Source organism: Vulpes vulpes, chromosome 11 (genome assembly GCF_048418805.1).
Source record: "Vulpes vulpes isolate BD-2025 chromosome 11, VulVul3, whole genome shotgun sequence".
NCBI classification, from domain to species: Eukaryota; Metazoa; Chordata; class Mammalia; order Carnivora; family Canidae; genus Vulpes; species Vulpes vulpes.
In genome coordinates this window covers 29,494,263-29,508,272 of record NC_132790.1, presented here as the reverse complement: position 1 = coordinate 29,508,272, position 14,010 = coordinate 29,494,263, and the positions used below count along the sequence as shown (strand labels likewise).

Here is a 14,010-nt window from a genome sequence, read left to right as displayed (position 1 = left end):
CCTAAGGCAGGGCAGGAGATTCTGGAGTTTTAGAAATATTTTCAGCTGTTAAAGTTGCAAGTACAAGGGGATTCTAATTAATAGAGGGTTATTTAGAAGCACACATCCCTCTGTTTTAAGACTGAATAATCTGATTGAATGAGATGTTACCATATTAGATTTTCTTTGGCTAAAAATACATAAGACTCTCAAAATTGAAAGAGACCTTCATCCCTAGTCTATCTACTGATCCACTGCTTGAGCCCCCTTTCAGTCTCCTGCCCCACCCCTAGCCTAAGCCAAGGGTTGGCAAACAGATCTTGCCCAATATCTCTTTCTCTACATAGTTTTTCTTGTGTGTGTTTTTTTTTAAGATTTTTTATTTATTGGGCAGCCTGGGTGGCTCAGTGGTTTAGCGCTGCCTTCAGCCTGGGGCGTGATCCTGGAGACCCGGGATCGAGTCCCACGTTGGGCTCCCTGCATGGAGCCTGCTTTATCTTTCATAAATAAAATCTTTAAAAAAAGATTTTTATTTATTTATGAGAGACACATAGAGAGAGAGAGAGGCAGAGATACAGGTAGAGGAAGAAGCAGGTTCCAAAAAAAAAAAAAAAAGCAGGTTCCATGCAGGGAGCCCGACGTGGGACTCGATCCTGGGAATCTAGGATCACGCCCTGGGCAGAAGACAGGGGCTAAACCTCTGAGCCACCCAGAGATCCCTTCTTTTTCTACATAGTTTTAAAAACAGCCATTCTCATTTGCTTACAAATTATCCATGGCTTCTTCCCTGCCACTATGGATTTGAGTAATTGTGACAGACTATACTATGTGCAAAGCCTAAAATATTTACTCTCTGCACTTTATAGAACAAGTTTGCTGACCCCTGGCCTGGGCGGTCTCCTCTTCAGTGTCTTCAATGCTGAGTAGTTCTCCAGTTTCCAAGGGCCCTGCTTTGGACCACTCTTTCAAAAAATTCTTACCAACACTCTCAGCAAAAATCTGCTTTTCAGTAGTGTGTGCCTGCTGGCACTAGTTCAACTTTGGTATATGGGATCACCCAAAATAAATCAAATTGCTCTTCCACATGTTAGCCCCTTATGTCTTAGAACACTATAATCGTGACTCCAGGCAGAACCTAACTGAATCCTAGTAACATAGGATTTAAAGTCTCGTTATCACCACCAGAAATGAACACAACATCCTGTGTGTTATGGCCAGTGTAAAGCTAAATTGAGGCCCACCTGAGTTTTCATAGGTGCCAAAAGCAATAGGAAGACATCATGGCCTCATGCTACATGCTACCTTGGAACCTAAACTAAAGAACAAATTCCTGTGGAACATGCACTCTCTGCTCAGAAGCAAGGCATGATGCAATTTCCAGGTCATACATACCCATGGTACGTGTCTGTGGTCTGAATGGTTGTGAAATGGTTTGTTTTTTTTTTTTACTGGATTTGGGTACAAAAAGAAGACAGTCACTTCTGTTTCATCAGAGAAGATGGTGGCATTCTCTTAATCACAGACACAAATGGAAAGTTCTTTTCTGAGAGAAGACCCCCCCACCATATACTTCTTTAAGCCCCATTGTTGAATAAAGTGACTTACATTGTCTTTTCCTTTCTGTCTTCTTGCTGTCTTCTTTCAAGATTGCAGATTACTATAACAACTTTCTAAATAGTTTTATTGGCCTCTTATTTTTCCTTTCTCTGATTCATTATCATCATTCTGCCAGATAATAGCCCAGCAACAACAGTCATGTCTCTACTGAGCTATACTCTTTGGTGGCTCCCCATTACCAATAAGAGAAAGGCAAAATTTCTTAGCATTATGTTCAAGTCTTTCCAGAACTACCAAGCTCTTCCTTTTCTCCATTTCCACATTTAAAAGAGACTTTTCCATATTCGTTGAACTTGTCTTACATTTTCACATCCCCAGGCCTTGGTCATATTGTGTACTCTATAAGAAATGTACATTTCTCTTTCCTTCCCTAAACCATATATTATACCCTATCTTTGTCATTGTTCATATTCATTCATATTTCTCTTTCTCTCTCCCTGCTTCCCCCACTCAATTTGATTTCCCTGCTTCAGTGGCCTAACTTGTCTAACAGCATATTAGTCTCTTTTTATGGTAGTTCTAAAAATTTGCTTTTTTTTTTTTTTAATTAAGTAGGCTCCACATGCAAAATAGGGTTTGAACTGAAGGACCCTGAGATCAAGTGTCACATACTCTACCAACTGAGCCAGCCAGGTTCCCCCAAATTTGCTTTTTATTTTAGGGACATATGTTCATTTCTTTTGTTCCTGCAACATTGTTAAACACATAAATTACTTGAAAGGAGTGGTTAGATTTTTCCTCTTCTGTATCCCTCAAAACACCTAGCAGAATTGGCTTGTTTTCCTGAATACTGTAAAAGGACCTTGTTGATTTGGCATGAGCAGTGAAGTAGCAGGAAGAACTGAGTGGAAGTAGATGATTCTTGTACCTGAAAGACTGAAAGGATAGTCACACGTTTGACCCAAAAAGGCAAAACTCAGAGGAGTTGCTGATGTATGATACAGGGCAAGAAGAAGGAAAAAAAATACTGGCTTCTTAATGATGAAGTAGAAAGAACAATGAGTGGGGAATGTGAGGATCTGTTATAATGATAACTCTTTTGCCAGTTTCGTGATTTCAGAATCTCCCTGGACTGCTTTAGATTCAGGAACTATGTTTTTGGCACTACCATGCCAAGTTTAGTTCTTTTTTTTTTTTTTAAGATTTTATTTATTCATGAGAGAGACAGAGAGAGAGGCAGAGACAGAGGCAGAGGGAGAAGCAGGCTCCATGCAAGGAGCCTGACATGGGACTCAAACCTGGGTCTCCAGGATCAGGCCCTGGGCTGAAGGCGGCGCTAAACCACTGAGCCACCAGGGCTCCCCGCCAAGTTTAGTTCTATCTAGATGCTTTGATGGTTTTGAATTTTACTTTATTACACTGTGTAATCATATTAGCTTTGTATTTTCCCTTTTTATATGTGTGGTTATTGAGGCTTGGGAAAATTAAAAATTTGTCCAAGTTTATAAGCAGAACCGGGACTGTAATTCAGGTCTTTTCACTCTGGCCTGAAGGTTTTCTCCTCCTACTCTGCAGCATCTCCCTCATTCTGCTCTCCATATTTCTCTGCCTTTGTGCCTTGTTGCTTTGAGTTTTTGTTGATCTGAATAAATAGTGTTTCTTCTGCCTGGCTGGGTTACACCAGGAATTAGGTAGAAAGTGATATCCTGTAACTCTTCATATTGTCTACTTGGCATTTTTAAGTGACTTAATATAGTTTATTATTGAAAACAGGAAAAAGGGGCAACCCCGGTGGCTCAGCGGTTTAAGCGCCTGCCTTCAGCCCAGGGCGTGATCCTGGAGACGTGGGATCAAGTCCCATGTCGGGCTCCCTGCGTGGAGCCTGCTTCTGTCTCTGCCTATGTCTCTGCCTCTCTCTCTCCCTCTCTCTCTCTCTCTCTCTGTGTGTGTGTGTGTGTGTCTATCATGAATAAATAAATAAAATCTTTAAAAAAAAGAAAACAGGAAAAAGTTTCATGAGATATTTAAGCATAAATATGTAGACTTGTGTTTTAATGAGATTTAGCTACTTTGAGTAGTTCTATAAATAAGAGTACTTATGTACTGAAAGAAGGCCCTGTGTGAGGATCTGGGGAAGACGAAGACCAGAACCTCTCTTCTGAAAAGAGCTCTACATGTTGGAACCTTGGGCGAAGGATGATCAAAAATGATGACATTATAGGGTAGCATTGAAATATAAGCAAAACTTTGGAGAATTTAGAAAAGAAGGAAGATTGGGAGTCTTTTCAGACATAACGAAATTGAGAGTGTGGAGGTGAAAATGTATGTCCAAGAAGCAGTGAAAATTCAACTTGGTTTTAATAGTTACAGTGTATGTGTATATAGATATGTGTGTGTGTATATATAACAAAGTATAAATAAAGGAGTAGAAATTAGTTGGAAAAGTAGGTTTGAGCTAAGTTATAAAGGCCCTAAAACTGAGCCACAGAACTCAAGAGTCCATCAACAGATGGAATGGATAAACACAATGTGACATATACGCACAACGGAATATTATTCAGCCTTAAAAGGGAATGAAATTCTGACACATGCTACAACATGGATTAACATTGAGGACCTCATGCTAAGTGAAATAAGCCAGTCACAAAAGGACAAATATTGTATAATTCCACATATTTGAGTAGTCAAATCCCTAGAGACAGAAAGTTTAATGGTGGTTTTTAGGGACTGAGTAGAATTACTGGGAATACTGAGTTTAGTAGTTAGTGGACTCAAAGTGTCAGTTGGGGAAGATGAAAAAGTTCTGAGGTAGGATGGTGTTGATGGCTCTGCAACAGTGTGAATTTACTTAATGCCACAGAACTGTACACTTAAAATAGTTAAAATGATAAATTTTCTGTTCAGTATATTTTAACACATTAAAAATAAGCTTTAAAAATTTTAATTGAAAAAAAAAAAAACCCTAAGCTACAGAAACTGAACTTTGCTGTGAAGATGATGGAGAGTCATGAAAATTTTGGAGATTTTCAAAACTTCAAGATTAAACTGGACACATTTATAAGTATTTTATTAGGATAACTAGTTAGGAAAGTATGGCAATAGTCCCGACTATCCACAATAAGTGTTTGAAATGGAGCAGAAAGGCAAGCATGATATAGTACACGTATTTTGGTGGATATATGTACATAATTACTAGGAGTAGAATTGTGGGGTCCTGGGATGCATGTTCAGCTTTAGAAGATACTGCCATAGTTTCCCAAAGTGTTTATACCAATTTACACTCTTACTAATAGGGTAGGAGAGTTTTAGTTTCTCCATATTCTTCCCAGCGCTTATGATGATTATCAGTCTTTGTTGTTATAACCATTCAGGTGGTTGTGTAGTGGTGTTAATTTGCATTTCCCCAGTGACTAATGAAATCAAGATCTTTTTATATGCTTATTGCCTTTTGAATTTCTTCTTTTGTATAGCGGCTATTCAGATCTTTTGCCCATTTTTCTATCAAGGGGTCTTTCTCTTGCTAATATGTAGGAGGGTTTTTTTAATATATATTTTGAATTTGAGTCCTTCATTGGATATTTGTATGGCAAGTATCTCCTCTTATGCACTTGGCTTTTCATCCTCTTGATGGGGCCAGACACTAAGTTTAATGTAGTACCATTGATTCCTTTTTCTCTTGTGTTAGTAACTTTTGAATATTCAAGAAAGCTTTGCCTACCCCAAAGTCATGAAGACATTTTCCTCTAAATGCTTTATTGTTGTATCTTTCACATTTGGATTTATAATGATCTGAAATTAATTTTCACATATGGCATGAAATAAGGATTAAGAATCTTTCCCCATAATTATCAAATGACCGCTCACAGTTGTTTTTTTTTTTTTTTTTAATTTTTATTTATTTATGATAGTCACAGAGAGAGAGAGAGGCAGAGACACAGGCAGAGGGAGAAGCAGGCTCCATGCGCCGGGAGCCCGACGTGGGATTCGATCCCGGGTCTCCAGGATCGCGCCCTGGGCCAAAGGCAGGCGCCAAACCGCTGCGCCACCCAGGGATCCCCGCTCACTGTTTATTAAAAAGACCATTCTTTTCTCTAAAGCAGTATCACCTTTTTCTTTTCTTTTTTTTTTTCTTTAAAGATTTTATTTATTTATTCATGAGAGACACAGAGAGAGAGAGAGAGAGACAGCGACACAGGCAGAGGGAGAAGCAGGCTTCATGCAGGGAGCCTGACGTGGGTCTCGATCCTAGGTCTCCAGGATCAGGCCCTGGGCTGAAGGCAACACTAAACCACTGAGCCACCCAGAATGCCCCACCTTTTTCTTTTTTTTTTTTTAATAAATTTATTTTTTATTGGTGTTCATGCCCCACCTTTTTCATAAAAATAGTGACAAAGTATGTGTGGATCTGTTTCTGGATTCTTCTGTTCCATCGGCCTATTAGTCTACCTTTTAGGCTCTGCTTTTAGTTTTCTAAATACACAAGGCTTTCTTCTCATTGGTTACCTTTGGTTATACCCACCTAGCCCTGGAAATGGAAAGTAGAATGTACCGTTATCTATAGCAGCATAACAAATTAAAGCTTACCAGCTTAAAACAACAATACTTAATATTTCTTTTTTTTAATACTTAATATTTCATATGGTTTCTGTGAGTCAGGAATTCAGGAGCACTTTAGCTTGGTGGATTTGGTTCAAGGTCTCTCATGAAATTGCTGTCAGAAAGTTGCCTACAGCTGCAGGCATCTGAAGGCTTGACTGGGGCTGAAGTACATGCTTCTAAGAAGGGCTCATCTATACGGCTAGCAGGAGGCGGTAGGTCTTTACCATGTGCACTCCTCCTCAGTACTGTTTGAGTATCCTTACAAAATGGCAGCCAATCCAAAGGAGAACAGGAAAGAAGCTGTCATGTCTTTAATTACTTAGCCTTCAAAGTCACACACTGTCATTTATGCAATATCCTGTTGGTCATCCTTATTCAGCATGAGAAGGGACCACATAAGGCTGTACTAGAAGTGGATATCTCGGAGAGTGGCTACTACACAGAAAAACAAGAGAATCTAGCTGGCATCTTATGTATATTTTTATTGTCTATCTGGGAACTTTTATTCTCTAAAGCCAAAAATCATGCCCTGTCTTTATAATACAAGAATCCCTAGTGTTGGTATGTAGTTGGGAAAGTTGAGAAATACCAGTGACTCTTAGTCTACTACAGTTTGTGTCCCCCTGTTCAGAAGCCCAGACTCTGAAGTTTATTCATATTTTCACATTGTGATTTCCTGAGATCCTACCCCCATCCCTGAGTGGGAAAGATTGAGGACAGCTGGATCTGGTCATGGTCATTAGCCAGCTATTAACAACCTTTCTCTCCATGATGTTTACTTTTCTTCTCTGAGAAATAGTCATTTCCTCCTTATGGTTTTCTTCAAATACATTTCCTATGAACATTCTTTTCTCTTTTTTTTTAAGATTTTATTTATTTTAGAGAGAGAAAGCACAAATGGGAGGAGTAGAGGGAGAGGGAGAATCTCTAGTAGACTCTATACCGAGTGCAGAGCCGGTCATGGGCACATGATCCTGAGATCACAACCTGAGCTGAAACCAAGACTCGGACACTTAACCAACTGCACCACCCAGGCACCCTCCACCCCATCTATGAACATTCTAATTCTCTTATAGAACAGTTTCTTTTTAATTAAGCTTTATTTTGAGATAATTTTAGTTTCTTAGGTACTTGTAAAAATAACACAGAGACCCCACTCGCCTTCTGCTGGTGACTCCCCAGTGGTAATATCTTCTGAAACTATACTACAGTATTACAACAAGAATGTTGGTATGAATACAGTCTATATCCAGAACATTTCCATCACCATAAGAATCTCTCATACTTCTCTTCTATTACCATTCTCACATCTGTCCTACTCTTAAGCCCCTCCTTAACCACTGACCTCTGCTAATCTTTTGTCCATTCCTAAATTCTGCCATTTCAAAAATGATAGGTAAGTGCAGTTATGCAGTATGTAGCCTTTATATAGCCTTTTGGGATTGGCTTTGTTGACTCAGCATAACTCTCTGGAGATGAATTCAAATTGTGTGTCAATACTTTGTTCTTTCTTTTTTTTTTTTTTTTTTTATTATTCCTGAATAGTATTCTATGGTATGGATGTACCACAATTTATTTAACCATTCACCCACTGTGAAAGACATTTAGATTGTTTCAATTTGGAGCGATTATAAATGAAACTTAAATAAACATTCATGTACAAGTTTTGTATGAAATCCACTGTATGGATTATTTCTCTGGGATGAATACCCAGGAGAGCAATTGCTGAGATATATAGTAGTTGCATGTTTAGAAACGGCCAAACTAGGGGTGCCAGGGTGGCTCAACTGGTTAAGTGTCAACTCTTGATTTCGGCTGAGGTTATGATTTCAGAGTCATGAGATCAAGCCCTGTGTCAGAAAGCCCTCTCTCTCTTGAAAAATAAAACAAAGGGCAGCCCAGGTGGCTCAGTGGTTTAGCGCCACCTTCAGGCCAGGGTGTGATCCTGGAGACCCCAGATCGAGTCCCACGTCAGGCTTCCTGTGTGGAGCCTGTTTCTCCCTCTGCCTCTGTCTCTGCCCCCCTCTCTCTCTCTGTGTCTCTCATGAATAAATAAATAAAATATTAAAAAAAAGAAACAACAGAAAAACAGAAAAAAATGACCAAACTATTTTCCAGAGAGGCTATATCATTTTAGATTATTACCAACGATGTTTGAGTGACCCATTTTCTCTGCCTGGTTGCCAGCATTTTGTGTTGTTAACAGTTTTTTATTTTAACCATTCTGTTAGGTCTGCAATAATATCTCATTGTGTTTTAATTTGTGTTTTCAGAATGACGAAAGCTGTTGAGCATCTTTCTATGTGCTTATTTACCATCTGTATATTCTTTTCAGTGAAATATCTTTTCATGTCTTTTGCCCTTGTCCTAATTGGATTGCTTGCCTCTTTTAACTGTTAAGTGTTGAGAGTTCTTTATATGTTCTAGATATTATTCTTGAATATGTGGTTTGCAAATATCTTCTCCCACTCTTCAACTTGTCTTTTTATCTTCTTTTTAAAAGTTTTTATTAAGTATACTTGATATACAATATTATTAGTTTGAGGTGTATAACATAGTGATTTGACAGTTCTATACATTATGCAACATTCATTATGATAGTATAGTTACCATTTGTCATCATACAACATTATTACAGTATTACTGACTATATTCCCTAGCCTGTACTTTTCATCTCTGTGGTTTATTTATTTTATGACTGGGAGTTTATATATCTTCAACCCCTTCAACTACTTCTCACATTATCCCCAACTCCCATCCCTCTGGTGACTACCGGTTTGTTTTCTACATTTATGAATCTGTTTCTGGTTTTTTATTGTTGTTTGCTTGTTTTGATTTTTAGATTCTGCTAGTAAAAGAAATCATGTGGTATTTATCTTTCTCTGACTTATTTCATTTAGCAGAATACCTTGTAGCACCATACATGTTGTCACAAATAGCAAGATTTCACTCTTTTAATGGGTGAGTGACATTCGTGTGTATGTGGGTGTGCACACCACATCTTTATTCATTTAAGTGTTGGCTATTGTAAATAATGCTGAAATGAATATAGAGGTACATATATCTTTTCAAATTAGTGTTTTTGGGGGCTTTTTTTTGCAGGGGTGGATAAATACTCAGGAGTAGAATTTCTAGTTCATGTGGTATTTGTATTTTTAATTTCTTGAAGAACTGCCATACTGTTTTCCACAGTGATTACACCAATTTACATTTTCACCAACAGTGCACATCCCTTTTCTCCACATCCTCACCAGCGCTTGTTATTTCTTTTAATTAATAATCATTCTGACTAGTATGAGGTGATAATTCATTATGGTTTTGATTTGGATTTCCCTGATGATTAGTGATGTTGAGCATGTTTTCATTTGTCTGTTAGCTATCCGTATGTCTTCTTTGGGAAAATGTCTACTCAGGTCCCTGTTTTTTTGGCCATTGAGTTGCATAACTTCTTTATATACTTTTTATATTAACCCTTTATTAGATAAATAATTTGGAAATATCTTCTCCCACCCAGTAGGTTGTTTTTTTGTTTTGTTGATGGTTTCCTTAACTGTGCAAAAGCTTTTTATTTTGATTTAGTCCTGCTTGTTTATTTTTGCTTTTGTTTCCTTTGCCTAAGGAAAAATATCCATAAATAATATGGCTAAGGCTGATATTCAGGACACTACTGCCTATGTTTTTGTTTAGGAGTTTTATGATTTCAGATCTCATATTTAGGTCTTTAATCCATTTTGAGTTCGTTTTTGTGTATGGTGTAAGAAATTTCATTCTTTTGCATGTAGCTGACCAGTTCTCCCAATACCATTGAAGAGAATGTCTTTTCCCCATTGTATATGCTTGCCTCCTTTTTCATAGATTAATTGACCATATAAGCATGAGATTTTTTTTCTGGGCTCTCTATCCTGCTCGATTATCTATGTGCTTATTTTTGTGCCAGTACCATACTGTTTTGAATACTATAGCTTTGTAGTATATCTTAAAATCTGCGGCTGTGATGCCTCCAGCTTTGTTCTTTCTCAGATTGCTTTGGCTATTCAAGATCTTTTTTTTTAAGATTTTATTTATTTATTCATGAGAGACACACAGAGAGAGGCGGAAACACAGGCAGAGAGAGAAGCAGGCTCCATGCAGGGAACCCAATGTGGGACTCGATCCTGGGACTCCAGGATCACGCCCTGGGCCAAAGGCAGGCACTCAACCACTGAGCCACCCAGGCTCCCTATTCAGGGTCTTTTGTAGTAACATCCAAATTTTAGTATTATTATTCTAATTTGTGAAAAATCTTTTTGGAATTTTGATAGGGATTGCATTGAATCTGTCATTTGCTTTGAGTAGTATGGACATTTTAACAATAATAATGTTTCCAGTTTGTGAACATGATGTATCTTTCCATTTGTTTTTATCATCTTCAGTTTCTTCCATTAATTTCTGATAGTTTTCCAAGTATAGGTCTTTTGCCTCCTTAGTTAAGTTTATTCCTAGGTATTTTATTTTTCTTGGGTAATTGTAAATGGAGTTGTTTCTCAATTTCTCTTCCTGCTACTTCATTATTACTGCATAGAAATACAGCAGATTTCTGTATATTAAATTTTTTATCCTATAACTTTACTGAATTCATTTATCAATTCTAATAGTATTTTGGTAAATTCTTTAGGGTCTTCTACACATCGTATCATATCATCTGCAAATAGTGAAAGTTTTACTTCTTCCTTATCAATTTGGATACCTTTTATTTTTCTTATCTGCTTCTAGTACTGAATTGAGTAAAAGTGGTAAGAGTGGACATCTTTGTCTTTTTTCGGTCTTAAAGGAAAAGCATTCAGTTTTTCACCATTGATATGATGTTAGCTCTGGGTTTTTTATCTGTGGCTTTTATTATGTGGAGGTATGTTCCCTCTAAACCAACTTTGTTAAGAGTTTTTACCATGAAAATGGATGTTGAATTTTACTGGGTGCCTTCTTTGCATCTTTTGAGATGACTATATGATTTTTATCCTTCATTTTGTTAATGTGATATATCACGTTGGTTGATTTCTGGATATTGAACCATCCTTGCATCCCTGGAATAAATGCCACTTGATTGTGATGAATAATCCTTCTTTTCCCTCACTGCCTTTGATCAGATCTTTATTCAAAATTAGCTGTCCAAAATGATTTGACTTTTATCAAGTAAGTTTTTATGTTTTTTTTTATTTTAATTTTTTTTTTTTTTTTAGTTTTTATGTTTTTAAAAACAAAGTCAAGTTTTTCTGCAGTAGGCTTCTTTTCTTCTGTGGTAGGTTTCTTTTCGGCAGGCTTCTTCTTGGTTGCTGGTTTCTTGGCAGCTGCACCAAAGGTTTCTTCTGCTTCTTAACACCAACAACTTTCTTTCCTTTCTTTTCTACCACAGGCTTCTTGCCTGGAACCCCCTTCTCATGTGATTTGACTTTTAGGGCTTTTTGCTCCCTTATCTACCTGGAGTTTGTGATTCTTAGCCTAGCAAAGAATGGTGCTCCCGCACCATGGTCTTTGCATATGGGTTTAACTTCAACATGATTGTCAGGTTTTTTAGTGGATTCTTCTTCAGGACTCTGTGATGAATCTTCTTGCATTGGTTCGTGGAGGGCTCTTTGGATCGCTGGGCTTTTCAAGATTCTGCTAAGGTCTGTATGAAGCATCTTATGCATTGGAAGGTTGTAGTTACTCTTCAGGGACACAGGCTTACACCACGTGCCATATACATCATCGAACTTGCAGAATGCACTTTCAGTCCAAATACAGAAATGTGCCACATGCTCACCAGGAGCAAGTTTCAAAAATGTTCAGTTTGCTTACATTAAGTAAAGTAATTCTAGAGATGTTTCTTAAGGTCTTGATGAGACCATTCTCATTATAAATGATGCAGGGTCCCCTGGGCTGAATATGATGACAGTTTCTCATTTTGCCCTTGCTAGCTCTCATTCACTTGAGAGGCAAAACCTTTTTTTTTTTTTTAAGATTTTATTTATTCATGACAGAGACAGAGAGAGAGGCAGAGACATAGGCAGAGGGAGAAGCAGGCTCCCTGCAGAAAGCCTGATGCAGGACTCAACCTCAAGACCACGGAATCATGACCTGAGCTAAAGGCAGATGCTCAACCACTGAGCCACCCACATGCCCCGAGGCATAGACCTTTTTGACATAATTCCAGGTTTTAAGTTTTGTAAGAAGCAAAAAACGCCAGCTTCCTTGGTCTTCCTGTAGCCTTCGATGCTATCTTCAGCCACCAAAGTAAGTTCAGGAACTTCCTCAATACAATGACCTTTAGACATGAACAGTCTGGTAAGGCTGAGGCAGCCAGTGCAGAGCAGATGGCATATCGCTTCTGTGTTGTGTTCACTCTGTGGTGCCAAGAGCACCACGTTTTGGTTGGTGCAGCATACGGCCCCAACAACACGCATTTCCAAGAGCACTCTCGCCAGAATGGTAGGTCTCACTGCCTTGGATTCTGGGAATTTGAACCATGGTTTCACCAGTACAAGACTCAGCACTGGATTGATGACCTGCTAATTCAGTTACAATATATGGCTGTCTGTTGTTTTTGTGCAATAACAGGCCAAATGGGAGATTTGAACACAGCAGGCAAGTAATATTTTTGCTATATGATTCCCCTTTTTGGAGTACACTTATATCAGGATGAGTATATACCATCTCAGGGAGAGGACAGGATCATGCCCCTCTCCACCCTGTGGCTCTTATGGGAAAAGTATGAATGATCCTTTTATTTTTTATTTTTTTGAATGATCCTTTTAATGCATTGTTGAATTTGGTGTGTTGATGTTTTGTTGAGGATTTTTGCATTTATGTTCATGAGAGATATTAGCCTGTAGTTTTGTTTTGTTTTATCTTTTTCTGGTTTTGGTATCAGGGTAATGCTCATCTTCTAGAATGAATCGGAAGCTTTCCTTTCTTTTCTATTTTTGGAATAGTTTGAGGCAAATAGGTATTTACTTTCCTTTAATATTTGGTAAAGTTCACATGTGAAGCCATTTTGGCCTGGACTTTTGTTTGTGAGAGTTTATTATTATTATTATTTTGTTACTAGTAATTGAGATATTCTGACTTTATATTTCTTCTTGATTCAGTTTTGGAAGATTGTGTGTTTCTAGAAATTTATCCATTGCTTCTAGGCAATTGTTTGTCCAGTTTGTTGGCATATAATTTTCTGTAGTAGTCTTTTACAATCTTTTGTATTTGTATGGTACCGATTGTTATTTCTCCTCCTTCATTTCTAGTTTTGAGTCCTCTCTCTCTCTCTCTCTTTTTTTTTTTTTTTTTTTTTTTTTTTGGTGAGTCTGACTAAAAGTTTATCAGTTTCGTTTATCTTTTCAAAGAACCAACTCATGGTTTCATTCATATTTCCTACTATTTTTTTCTCTCCACTTCACTTAATCTCTGCTATGGTATTTATTATTTTCTTCCATTTACTAATATTGAGCTTTATTTGTTCTTCTTTTTCTAGTTCCTTTAAATATAAAGTGAGATCATTTATTTGAGATTTTTCTTATTTCTTGAAGTAGATCTGTAATGCTATAAACTTTCCTCTTAGAACTGCTTTCACTGTGTCCCAAAGATCTTGGGCCATTGTATTTTCATTTTTGTTTGTCTCCATGTGTTTTTTTACTTCGTTTTTTATTTCTTTGTAAACCCATTGGTTATTTAGTAGTATGTTGTTTAGCTTCCATGTGTTTGTGGTTTTTCTAGTGTTTTGCTTTTTATAAGTAGGTTCCATACCCAGCATGGAGCCCAGTGTGGGGCTGGAACTTAACACCCTGAGATTAAGACCTGAGGTGAGATCAAGAGTTGGACACTTAATCAACTGAGCCATCCAGGCACCTGTATTTTATTTTTTATTGT

At 37.7% G+C, this 14,010-nt stretch overlaps 1 protein-coding gene and 1 pseudogene across 4 annotated transcripts in view; one reads left to right on the top strand and one right to left on the bottom strand.

The window, feature by feature from the left end:
- The window catches only part of GAB2 (GRB2 associated binding protein 2), a 193,974-nt gene that overhangs the window by 116,857 nt on the left and 63,107 nt on the right, over nucleotides 1–14,010 (top strand). The gene's annotated exons all lie outside the window — the stretch shown is intronic.
- On the bottom strand, nucleotides 6,482–12,804 carry LOC112928722 (large ribosomal subunit protein uL4 pseudogene; annotated as a pseudogene).